At 46.5% G+C, this 12,591-nt stretch overlaps 1 protein-coding gene across 2 annotated transcripts in view; it reads left to right on the top strand.

The window, feature by feature from the left end:
- The window catches only part of LOC144954636 (semaphorin-4A-like), a 169,312-nt gene that overhangs the window by 52,758 nt on the left and 103,963 nt on the right, over window positions 1-12,591 (top strand). Inside the window, exon 1 of one of the 2 annotated variants that reach the window (XM_078885104.1) lies at window positions 9,952-10,117. The exons of the other annotated variant lie outside the window; for it this stretch is intronic. The gene's annotated coding sequence lies outside the window, so the exon portion shown is untranslated. Of the gene's footprint in view, window positions 1-9,951; window positions 10,118-12,591 lie in introns of those variants that run through there. 2 annotated transcript variants of the gene reach the window in all.

The following is a 12,591-nucleotide window of genomic DNA, read 5'->3' as shown; positions in this document are numbered from 1 at the left end:
GCGATGGACACCTCCGTGTTCTTCTCCCGTTGTCCGTCGTCGCGTGGCAGCTGATGCCGAGGCTGGACGAACGAGCGAGCATCTTCCACTCTTTACACACTCTGGTCACGGCTTTCTGCCGACCGACGCTGGGGGTTTTGTTGTTCTGCTTCTTCTCTTTCATTAAATCTCATGCCGTTCGGGATGCTGCCGTGGTGTATGGTGGTGAACACACTGGACTTACAATCCAGGGCGTGGGGGGGGGCAAGTTTTATTTATTTAGTTATTTCTTTTTCAAGGTAAGACCCACTTAGCAATATGGCTCTTTTATCAGAAGCGACCTGGCCACAAATTATAGTTCAACGAAGTGGCTTATGATCATGTGGAAATTTGTCGCAGTCAAATATTCTAAACGCGTGATGTTGATTCTAAATGTGGAGGGGAAAACCGGAGGACCCGGAGAAAAATCCACGCGACCACGGGGGAAAGAGACACCGCAAACTCCAAAATACATAGCAGGTATCAGGGTTGGGTTTGAACCTACGCCCTCCTGCATACCAGGCGAGGTAGTTCATTTCTCGACACCATCAATCCGGCCCACCTCTGTCCACCCAGCAGGTTAAATGGGTACAACCACAGCTAGTCGACGAGCAGGCTGCGTGTGGCGGGGTCAAGTGTGGGTACTCCCAACTCGTCCAAGACGTGTGGCAAGTGTGGGAGAGTATACTCCTCTAAGCGTGACTCGAGAGCGATTTCGCGAGTGGAGACCTTTTCTCCAAGCAGTGGTGTGATTCCAAGAACACAGGATGAGATGTTACTATCCTTTGTGCAAGCACTTCCAAGAGTTCATGAACAGTGAGCCTGGTGAAATTTGGGGAGCGCATCGTCAGTAGTGAACCTTTGGTTCCTAGGGTGTTTCGGCCTTTCATACTATACACCCTCCCCAAAGGCGGCCAGCGAGAAACAAATTGCAGCGCTGCAACTTTGCCGTTACACTTTTTTGTGTTCTGATGTCACCGCATGCCGTGACGGCCTTACCTTCTCCTTCCTTCCTCGTGGCAGTACGAGGCCACCGATGCCTGGATCGCAGTGTGGATATGGCAGTGCATGATGGTTTATATACGTGGATTATAGCTGTAATGTTTTTAACAGTTACTCGATTATTTAAGGGAACGTTGAAACGTATAATCAGCAAAGTTCACGGGGTTAGCATTATGATTTAGAGTAATGACCTAGCTAAGGTCGCAGGAGATTAATCATACCTGTGATAAATGAATATTATTATGAACATGCTGATAATTGATTTACTATCTAGTTTGCTTGTCAACGTTACTAATTTGGTTTTATATCAATTGTGCTAGTCTGAAAGTTGGCAGTATTTACGGAGGAGTGGAATTCAAAGATAGAATTCTAGGGATTCAAGATAACTTCGGATAGAGTTGCCCCATCCTCACAGTGGCTTTTGGATAACCATCGAAACAAAGACGGTCACTGCATCGCGCGCTTTCGGATGCGCTTTTGTGTCATCAATGAGTCAAACAACTAGAGATATAATGGGCAGTGTCCTGAAAATGGGAGGCAAAGTGATCGTAAAGGAAACGGAGAAGATGCGTTAATCTGAAACCGCTCTTAATGGAGAGGTATTAAAAAGGTATGAACATGTCAAACAAAAGATAGAATCCACAGAACTCTGTAACACCATGAGAGACAGAATGAGAGAATTAATTAGAGGCCACAACTCACACACACGATTGAAGATGTTCTAAGAAGCAATGGTAAGTGGATGTGTTGAGTACAGTGCTTATTATTTGGTTCTTTCGGTTAAGTCACGTCTAAAGATAAAATAATAAATTAAATTAAATAATAGAATACGACGTTTCGATTGCAACACACGTCGTATTCTATTATTTAATTTAATTTATTATTTTATCTTTAGACGTGACTTAACCGAAAGAACCAAATAATAATTCCTGCAGTCACGAACGTTCTAAAATTAAGATTGAGTACAGTGCTTTGATACATGATGGTATGTGCCGGTTGGTAAAGTTTGGAGGGGGGCATGGGGGGCGGGGGGTACTCTGGGTAATTTCAGATATCACTCGCCACCGATGTTAGCCGTGGCCGAGAATCTAACAAAGGTCACACCGGGTTCACGGCGAGTGCGACAACCACTCCGCCAATGCTCCCCGCATGCATGAATTAGCATATTCAAATTGGAGATATATTTTATGGGCCCTACACCAACTTGCAATAGACAGCGTGGGATGAGCGCGAGTAGAAATTAAAGTTGAAACGGCTTCCTTTCATTGCAACACTGCTTGGTCTAATTCGCATAATAAAGCAAAACTGCTGAAATGAACATTATGGAGATTTGTTTTTAATGACACGCCATTCACCAAACAATGCCTCGCGTTAATGTCCGAGGTTTAAAAATGCCAAATTCCGATGTTGTGTTCGTATACCTCTGATGACCATCCCAACATTAAGAGGTACGCCGTTATATACGTTCTTGCATGGTCTCAATTTCCCTCGGTACACTTCAGGACGATTACGTGATGTCACCTCTACTTTGCTCTAATTTGTCCATGTCGGCTGAGACAAGCGAGTCGGTTGTCTAAAAGTGATCATAATTAATTGCAGGATGTAATACAAATACATGCCATTTTTAAAATAAGGATTGCTTTTCTCAACGATTTTTTTTCCACCACGGCACCGATGGACATTGATTTTCTCGTACTCACTCGCACGCACACAAAGCATACAGTTATTTCACTTATATAAACAACAGGCTTCCGGTCGTTTAAATGGGATCCCAACATGTAAAACGGTGAAATTGTGTGTAAGCTTTGCTGTCATCTAGCTGCCTGTCACCAATTGCAGACAGAAAGTCAACGAAACAAACGGAATGCCGCGATTGCATGTCAGAGGTCGCAATCGGGTACCCGATACCCGTACCCTACCCGATACCCGGCTACCCGTACCCGGCCGGGTACGGGTATCCGTTTGCGACCCTGGTGCGGCCGGGTACGGGTACGGGTAGGCCGTGAGTCACTGGTGAGTAACCGTTTGTCACTCATTTCGGGTAGGGAACGGGTACGGGTAGGGAACGGGTACCCATACCCGGCCGGGTACGGGCACCCTTTTGCGACCCTGGTGCAGCCAGGTACGGGTACGGGTAAGGGATCAAAACCCGTTTGCGACCTCTGTTGCATGTACACCAAGTTCATCATGTGACATCAGCCACCACCAAAACCTGTCGACCTTCTCGAGTCAATATAGGACTCTCTCTCTGTGTGTCTGCAAACAAAACAACGTGCTCAGACACAACAGCTGTGAGATGACCGACCGTGCGAATTCGGAGCTTCTCCATCCGGAGGCAATTGTCCCTCTTGGTAACGGGGCACAATGCAAAAAATGCTGCCACTCGGTGACAATGTTACAATACCGGGCTCGGCGTCCAGCAGTAACGCCGTTGTGAGCCGTGGGTCAGCGACAGAATGCATGGAGCCATTGGTAAGCCAAAGGCGTGGGTTGCAACCTCGATTAATGGAGCACAGCTGCACCTGTATAGCTGTTGCCCAAGGTTTTCTCAAGAGTATTTTGTGGTGTTATGCCACCGCGTACTTTTTTTTTTTAAAGTGTAACGTAAGCAGTGAAGACAGACGAAAGTGTTGAAAAATGTAACATAATGTTTTATTTGTGGTAGTCTTAAGGATATTAATGACGCACTCAGGGCCATGTTTTTACTCGAGACGTCTCATTGGTTTATTTTTCATAAATATTTTAATCGCGCGATCAGGCTTTCAATTTTTTTACGATGTGGCATTTATTATTTTGCAGTTACCACAGACCGATGGAATGTGTTTTTGCGCCACAGTGGAATTCTGCTCATTTGCTGAAGTATTATTTGAAACGTGGCAAATATCGCTCGCTTTATTACTTCATTACATACGTGAGCGCCAAAAAACACACCCACGACAATTTTCGTAACGTGTCATTAAGTCGCGTGTAGCTCATCGCAAAGTGTGCTCATCATCGGGCGCTTCTTTTATTTTGACAAGCGAAATGAAAACAAATTGAACTTGGTGGAGATCACAATCAAGTTATGCTCACGTTGTTTGCGAGTAAAAAAAAAGAGAAATGACAACACAATCTTTCGAGCTGTTGACACCACCTCTGCCAAAGGGAACCGATGTGGCCGGATTAATGATCCACATCGGTGATGAGACACTGAGACCAAACCTGGTGTGGTGGGGGGGGGGCGTAGAGGGGGGGGGGATGTGGGGGGGGGGACGTAGGGGGGGCAATGTGGGGGGGCGTGGAGGGGGGGGCAATGTGGGGGGGGGGACGTGGAGGGGGGCAATGTGGGGGGGGGGACGTGGAGGGGGGCAATGTGGGGGGGGGGGACGTGGAGGGGAGGGAATGTCGGGAGGGGGGGAACGTAGGGGGGGGCAATGTGGGGGAGCGTGGAGGGGGGGGGGGCAATGTGGGGGAGCGTGGAGGGGGGGGCAATGTGGGGGGGGGGACGTGGAGATGTGTTTGTAGTTTTATGTTTGGACTTTTCTTGTGGGAAGTAATTTCCCAGCTGATGTTTTATTCGTGGCCGCCCAATTTTCATCACTAGTGAAGGGAAATTGCAAATTGGTTCAAATCGATCGGCAATTACTTAGTGGTTTACAGAAATGGCTTCGTTTAAATGAAAACGTGATTGAGTGATTGCCAGGTAAACGAACGCCGAGGTGTTTAGCAGGCACCGGGTCAATACGGCTCACGTTGTACGAGCAGAGATCTGTGTGTGTGTTGTATGTCTGAGGCTCGAGACAAAGGCGGCCGGGCGTGGTGCTGGCCACCCAACCCCTCGTGTGCCGTGCGGCCTTCATCGGCGTTCCCTAACAGCACTTGCCCCAACAGTCTGTTAAGGTTATACGGGGGATCTTTGTCTTTGTTGTCCGTCTGCTCCAGATAATTGATTTCAAATGAATTCCCTGCCACCTCCAAGTTAAACATGCATTTGTGTGCTGTTCAACATTACGTTTAAATGCTACATTCTTAGTTAAATGAAACGTGCTTCATTGATTGGCATGTAGTTATAGATTTTAAACATTGACAAAAAGGCACCAAACTATGAGTTCAACAAGCGTTCGTTCCAAGCAGCTGCACATACGACTGAACGCTCTCTCAATATTTACGATAACTCATATATGACATCCAAAGCGGAAATTAAACTTGGCTTAACTTAATGAAAGTAACCTAATTAAATTTCCCGAACCTAACATGAGATTTAGAAGGTTACGTCATTTGTTTGCTGATTGTAAGTGCTTAAAATGTGTACATGTTCGCCCAGGACATACTCTAGTTCGGGTTCCTGTCTCCCCATCTCAAAGTTGAGAGGTAAAATTTAGGTCGGCAGCCAACCGGATCCATCATCCCTTCGTTGTCGATAAAATATGTACCATATGCGGGGACATTCAAGGGCAATTATTCTCAGTATACACTGTCCACCCCGTCCACCAGCTATGGGAATGTGGAATTTCCAATACTTGCTTGCAGTGAAGATAGGCACTGACCGACGTTCAATTTGATCCTGGGGATACTTTGACTCGACTTTAAATGCAACTTCTTCTTCCTAGCGTTGTTCCCGCTGTGGCGCAAGGTCCGCTTTTCGGCATTGTCTTCTCCATTTGGCTCGGTCCAGGACATCTTCGGGGTATGCGTTGACCATCTTCATGTCTTCCTTTATTCGATCCATCCATCGCTTCTTCGGACGTCCGCGTGGACGGCGGCCCTCTGGCTCAATACGCATGGCAGTCTTGGCCACTGATAACTCTTCACTTCGCATCACATGGCCGTACCACCGAAGCCTTGCCTCAAGCATCTTGTCCGCAATGGGGGCCACACCAAGTCGCTTCCGAACGTCTTCGTTCATGACACGATCCCATCGAGTGAGTCCGAGGCTCCATCTGAGCATCCTCATCTCCATGGTGTGGAGAGCTTGTTCGTGTACAGTTGTGGCTGGCCAGCACTCGGATCCATAGAGTGCCACCGGTCGGACGATGGTCTTGTAAATTTTTCCCTTCAGCCTATCCGGCATTTTCCGATCACAGAGGACTCCGGTGACTTGCCTCCACTTCATCCATGCCGCATTGACTCGTGACCTCACATCAGTCGTGATGCTACCATCTGAGCTGATGGTGGAGCCCAGGTACTTAAAGTCCGTCACTTTCTTCAGATCTTCTTCGTCAATGCTGATGGTGCCGTCGGTTTTGGGGCCACACTCCATATACTCCGTCTTTTTGATGTTGAACCTCATCCCGTTTTCGTCCAAACGTTCCTTCCACAGGCGCGTTTGTCTTTCCACTTCTCCTCTCTCTTCATCTGAGAGGAGGACGTCATCCGCGTAGAGAATTGACCATGGCAGGGGCGTGTGCAGGTCGGCAGTGATCGTGTCCATGCACAGGATTAACAGGAGTGGTGACAGGGCCGATCCTTGGTGCACTCCAACGCTGATGGGAAATGGCGGTGATATGCCCACTGCACACCTGACTGCACTGGTGACGTTCTTGTATAGGAGTTGCACCCAATGCACGTAGGTTTCAGGGACTCCATGGGATCGAAGCGAGTGCCAGATGAGGTCGTGGGGGACCCTGTCAAATGCCTTTTCAAGGTCGAGGAACGACACCTGCACAGCTTTGTTCTTCTCTCTGTGCCTCTCCAGCAGGAGCAGGAGACTCGACTTTAAATGCAACAGATGCTTAAAATGCTAGAGCCAATAGAAATAAATGAATGTAAATGGAATAGCAAGGACGATCAGCCATCGCCAATAAGAATGTTGGGGGGGGGGGGAGTTCTATTTGCCTTGTTGTCAATGCTGGACCGAGGATGGTCCAAAACTGTGGTCACCCTGTGCCCGGAGGGCTGGCCTGAATGAGGAATTGTACCAGCGGTGTACTGTAATGTAACGTGCTCTATCATGCTGATGAATGCTTCATCTCAAAGGCTGCATTATGTCCAGTGTACACAGAGGCATTGAATAGCTTGTGGTATTTGCTTCGAGGAAAATCATGATATTTCGATTAAAAAAATCTCGAAAAAATGTCCATAAGCATGTTTATATAGAGGCAATACAAAATGTACGGCATTGTGTTTGTTTGCACACTTGCTTGGGCCAGTGGTAGCAACAACCCTTGTAGCAGACTGCTCGTCGTAGTGCTACGGTAACAAATTAAACAACACGAGTTGGCAATTGGATACTCACAACTCTCTATACGCCGGCGAAGATACTGGATGACACATCGATAAACAGAAAATGCTCGCATCTCCCATGTAAAAATAGATTACCCCTTCAAAAATAATACAAATAACACTTTATTCCACGACGTTTGCGACTTCCAGACCAGTGTTTTACGGAGTAATGTGTTTTAAACAAGCACACATACTTGGGTCAGTTTTGATTGTTTGAGTCTCAGTTTGAAGTCTGGTCAAATAACGCACGTGTCTGACACTGTGTAAGGAGGCCTTCATCCAGTAATGGATTTGACAAAGGCTGTAAAATTACTTGTTGTGATTTTATTTATTATTCATCACCCCCCAAATTACATCATGTGTTTATGGAGAGCTTTCTTGAAATATCAGGCAACTTGGCAGATTTTCCTGATGCTACTGATGAGACTCAACAGAGTTGAGAGAGTTTGTCTGATTGAGTCAATGTGGCTAGAAAACATTGGTTCTGAAGGCATATTGACTCATGTTGCTTATCTGTTCACTTAGAAATTGATCAATCATTGCCTTTCATATGGCCAGATGAGAATTCACGAATGTCCATTTATTCTACTACTATGGAGGTCTTTATAACCATAGTTACGTATGCGCAGTTGATAATTTTGTCCAATTTTGTTGAAAATATTTGTCAATTCAAATTTGGATTGGTGGTCAGTTCAAGTCCACCATTCATCTGGAGTCGATAAATTGGATGCCACTTGGTATTTCATAGCAGAAATAATCTCTCCTACGAAACATCTATCAATATATCTCAAACATATGAACCTGCATCTTAAAGGGTCCTCGCATATAACATCTGGCAGTTCATCAGCATTGATTCAAGCAGACCTGACTGCTAACGAGACAGTGTGTGTCATAATCGGTCCCGAACTTGCTTTTACTGAATCAACGCAGCTGAACATTTCTAATTCCAGAAGGCCGTCGGGACCGATGGGTTGTCTAAGAACTTATTTTACTTTTTATATGGAGACGCAGATATATGATGTTGACAATATTTTCTGCTAATCTATTTAATTTATATTCCCATAAACAACACTCATGATTATCTCACGTACGATAAAGGGCCGTTGCCCAAAACAATGCCCGTTATATAATGTTGTCTCTTTAGGGCACTTTTATTGATTATAAGGCGTTGAGTTTAGTTATTTGTGTTTGTGTACCACTGCCAATGCAGTAGCACGGTTTTATTTTGTTCATTCCTGCCATACCAGTGTAGAATTCTTACCACTGGCTCAGGGCTGGCAACGGAAATGGGAACCGCGTCATGCCCTGATTTAAACGGGGGGACACTTTGAATGTTCAAATGTGGAATTTGGGCGACGACATTGTGACACAGTGACATACTCTTGCAAACGATGTCACGCATACTTTGACATCCACTTTACGATCGAGAGGAACACGTTGGTAATTTCCTAAAGAAATTACTGGCTGGCTCCGTGACAGATTTTACGATCATTTTATGTTACTCAGGCTCCGGGAATAGAATGTTGTCAACTTGGGGCAAATCGCTTAAGCGGTTGATGTGGACCCGAGCTCGGCTTTGCACCTGCCCTATGGGTTGATGTGACCAAACAGCATTAAACGTTATCAAGGTAGAGGAGTCAAGCGAATGAGTTATGACTTGTTTGAAATGCGGTATTTGTACAGGTGCACGTTGTTACCTTCCGATGACATCCCTCTCTGTTTACATACGAGTCCACTCGTCACCTTATATCCGCTTAATATGTCTGTCACTTAATTTTTATTGTACTATGATCAACCTACAAATATTATTCCCGAGTCAACTTGCGCTAGGAGGGGTGTGAATGTTTAACGTTCAATTCTATTTGTCAAAAATTTTCGGTTTCTCACGTAACGCTTGTTTTTAGTTCTGATTTCTATTTGCTTCATTGCACCAATTGTTTGGCTTTTTGCCATTTTGGTCACCCAAGTCATTCTCACCAATGGGACTCTATCCTCGCCTCTTCAATTGTCGCCCGGCTAAACAAAATCAACTTGAAACTTGAACTGGGATAGCAGTTCTGTCCCATGGCCAAACACCACAGTCCTGTATATTTGTGCGGTCACAACAAAACATGGCTCAACTTACTCCTTCCTCCTCTCCGTGTGATGCTGCGAATATCAACTCGCGTTTGGTTACCCCGGTGTGGTGGTGACAAAGCAAGCACCACCGAAAGCTTCGCAAAAGAATGGCCGTGAACTATGCCAGCAACGCGCAACCGAGTCCCATTAGCTATGGAGAAGCAAAGTGCTCGGAATAGCGAGAGCAAATTATGTGTACGCAGACTCTTTCCTCCTTTAGACCGAGATGACCCAACCGACTTTACGAAACGCCCGTAATGACAGGCTCGCGGCTCGCGACGTTTCCCCAGCGTTCTCGTGCTGTCATCATTGTCTGAGCGTTTAACCGCGGTGTGCAAACAGTCGCCACCAAAGGACAAGGAGAACGTTCCATAAACAAGTCGACATCCGCGGTGGTTCCTTGACATTGTGAGCGTCCCTCGGCGTTGAGTACAAACCCCCCCCTCCCCCCGTCATCATTCTCACGTAGCTTGAAGGAGTGGGCATGCGAGGCATTGCCAGGGTCACCTGACCCACGGGGCGCTGTGTTCCGTGGCAGCAGCTGCGTTTTCCACGCGCACGCGCGCGGCTGTGTGCGCGCGCGGTGTGTGTGTACACGTGGTCTTCCGAGTAGCCGTGGGGTTCGTAGGAGGATGTTTATTCTTGGAGCGTTCTGTGGCAGTGGAAACCACCACGCGCGCTGTTCCTTCCACGCGTGAGAGCTTTCGCCATCGGAGGTTGTGGCGACGGTGCTTGGGCTGCTGTCGAAAGCGACTACCGCGCTGTGAAATTACCCGAGGTACGCTGGAACGGAGTCAAAGTGTGAAATTGTAGCCGCGGTATCGCAGTGCGGAGAGATTGACTTATGAAAAGCATTATATTCTCTAATTACGGAAGCGAGGTTTAGAAATAATGCAACTGAATTCCTTGTTTGGTATTTTTTAAAGTCGAGCTCGTCCGATAATATTATCACTCGATTATTCTCATGATTACTAGTAAAACAAATATATGGTATTTAATTTAACTTTGGCGTTCATCATGTTATACCGTGGCTGTAGGCTTTATAGCGCGAATGAAAGCAATTGCCTTCTGTTGTCCTCACGTTAATCCAAGCGGCTACAGACTCGTCGCTTAAAAATGAATATTATTGTAAAATCGAATTACTCGGTGCATGCTAAGTGTCGGTAATTTGATTCCACACTGGGAATAGAAAAACACCCCAATAGCATCATATTACTAATACGCGTTATTGCTTTTTGTAATTGGATTTCTGGTAATGCATCACCCCCCACCGTTGGACATGATTGCACACGCCTTGTGTACGATGTTTTAGACGCTGAATAACTCTGAAACGGGTAACGTTTATTCAAATCATTTACAATTCTGTTGTTGCAATCCTTCAGCAAATACATTTCCCCCCCCACCCACACCGCAGATTAATAACGCATTTTCATGAAGGGAGAAAGAGCTATAATGTTTTAGTGAATATTTTCCTGACAATGTTCGGTGTACCCTGATACATTTGTATCGCTACAAGTGCGCCGATTTATTCGAGTGAATTCGCGTAATTGATGATCACATCATCGTTGACCAGGTGTTGCGTGACTTGACGCAAAGGTATGTTTGGTACATGAATTCAAGAGATGACGTGTGTACATTTTATATATATTTACATGATACTTGCCTATGAGGGCATTGACATGTAAACGTGATATTAATTCACCTTTCAAACAAGCGATAAACATGTAATATTCAATTAAATTGCATAAAATATATGTGAATAAATAATTGCGGAATGCACCTAATGTCATCAGATCTCGGAAGCCAGGCAGGGTTTGAGTCTGGACAGCGCTTAGATGAGTGACCACCATGCACAAATAGTGTTAGGTTCAGGGCTATGCGATGGGCAGTAGAAGGCAGTGCAGCAACATTTAGTGTTGTACACATCTTACTATACTGTGCTCACACGTCCACTGCTCGGAGCTTCACCAAGCCGCACCTCACAGGCAGAGTCAATGCCACACCTCACCGGCGGAGTGAAGATGTCCAAATAACCCTCGTGAACCACACAGGCGTCAGAATGCCCTCATCCAGCAGTGGATTGACAAGAGGGCTGTACAGTAACATGCTCAAGCACCTGCATGGACACACGTTGGCGAGGTCTGTTTTTAATCGGTGTGACTTTGCAGTGGCGGTAGCCGCGACAATTTAAAGGATCCAAATAATGACGTTCTACCAGAGTGCACGTTGGAGTGCGCCGCGCCTGACAATTTGCGTTTGAAAAGGTTATTTCCCACAACGACTGTTGTGCAAAGGTCAAGAATGAGTGGGCCCTGAGGGGGCCATTGCGCAACGCCGGGCTTAACTTGACCCTGTTTGGCTAAAGATTTCAAAAGTACAGCTGCTGCTGCTGCTAACTCCGTTGGAGGAATAAAAAAAAAGTTTAGTTTACATAACTGCCACCACTATTTTTAATTTGAGGGCAGCACTTACTGCAAAAGTGGTGTGGCCGATGCTGCTATAAATGGCACCGTGGGTGGAAGATTTGCACTTTGTTAGACTCGTGTGCTGCTATTTACCGCGCAGGTTTTCGCGGGCATGCTTTGTATGGATCTCCGTTGCGTTTTCGGGGTTGTCTCGCGTGTTGTTCGGCTCGGAGTGTGACGTTTCGCCCCACGTGCCGGGAGCTCAATGAGCCGAACGACACTCGGTACAACGTGAAAACACGTCGGGGAACTTGGTTGGGAGCCTTTTCTCTCGTGTGTGGTTCCTCCCACAAGGGAATTACTCTGCCGCTGTTTAAGCGTTATACCTGTACCCAAACTCATCTGTCCCTACAAGCCCCGCCACTTGGTAGCAAGCAACATTTTATGGTGAAAATAACAATGTCCCTCATTTATCCAGGAAAGCCTAGCCGAATTTCGAGACACCATCTATGTCAGGAAGGACCCGCATTGCATTGTTGGGTGAATTCCGTTCACCAATGTTCGGCATGTGGGAGGACACCTGGACTCCTGCAGTACGGTCCTCAGAAAATCCACACGCACGAAGTGACAGCACTCGAAGTTTCAGCCCAGATAGATTCAAGCAGCCATCGCTGTACCGCCATCTCCTGACCACCTCGCGACTCAAGCCCGACAACAACACCAGGTATACCCTCGGCAGTGTCCCCTTCGAAGTACGAACCAGGCTGAGGCCCCGATTGGCTTGTGATATCTGCGTTATCGTTTCACTCCCCTGTGCTGGTGTCTGGTGGCTTCTACCAGGGGGTGC

This window comes from Lampetra fluviatilis, chromosome 3 (assembly GCF_964198595.1).
Source record: "Lampetra fluviatilis chromosome 3, kcLamFluv1.1, whole genome shotgun sequence".
Lineage (NCBI taxonomy): Eukaryota > Metazoa > Chordata > Hyperoartia > Petromyzontiformes > Petromyzontidae > Lampetra > Lampetra fluviatilis.
The sequence above is the reverse complement of the archived record's forward strand: the minus strand, read 5'-3'. Positions and strand labels throughout refer to the sequence as shown.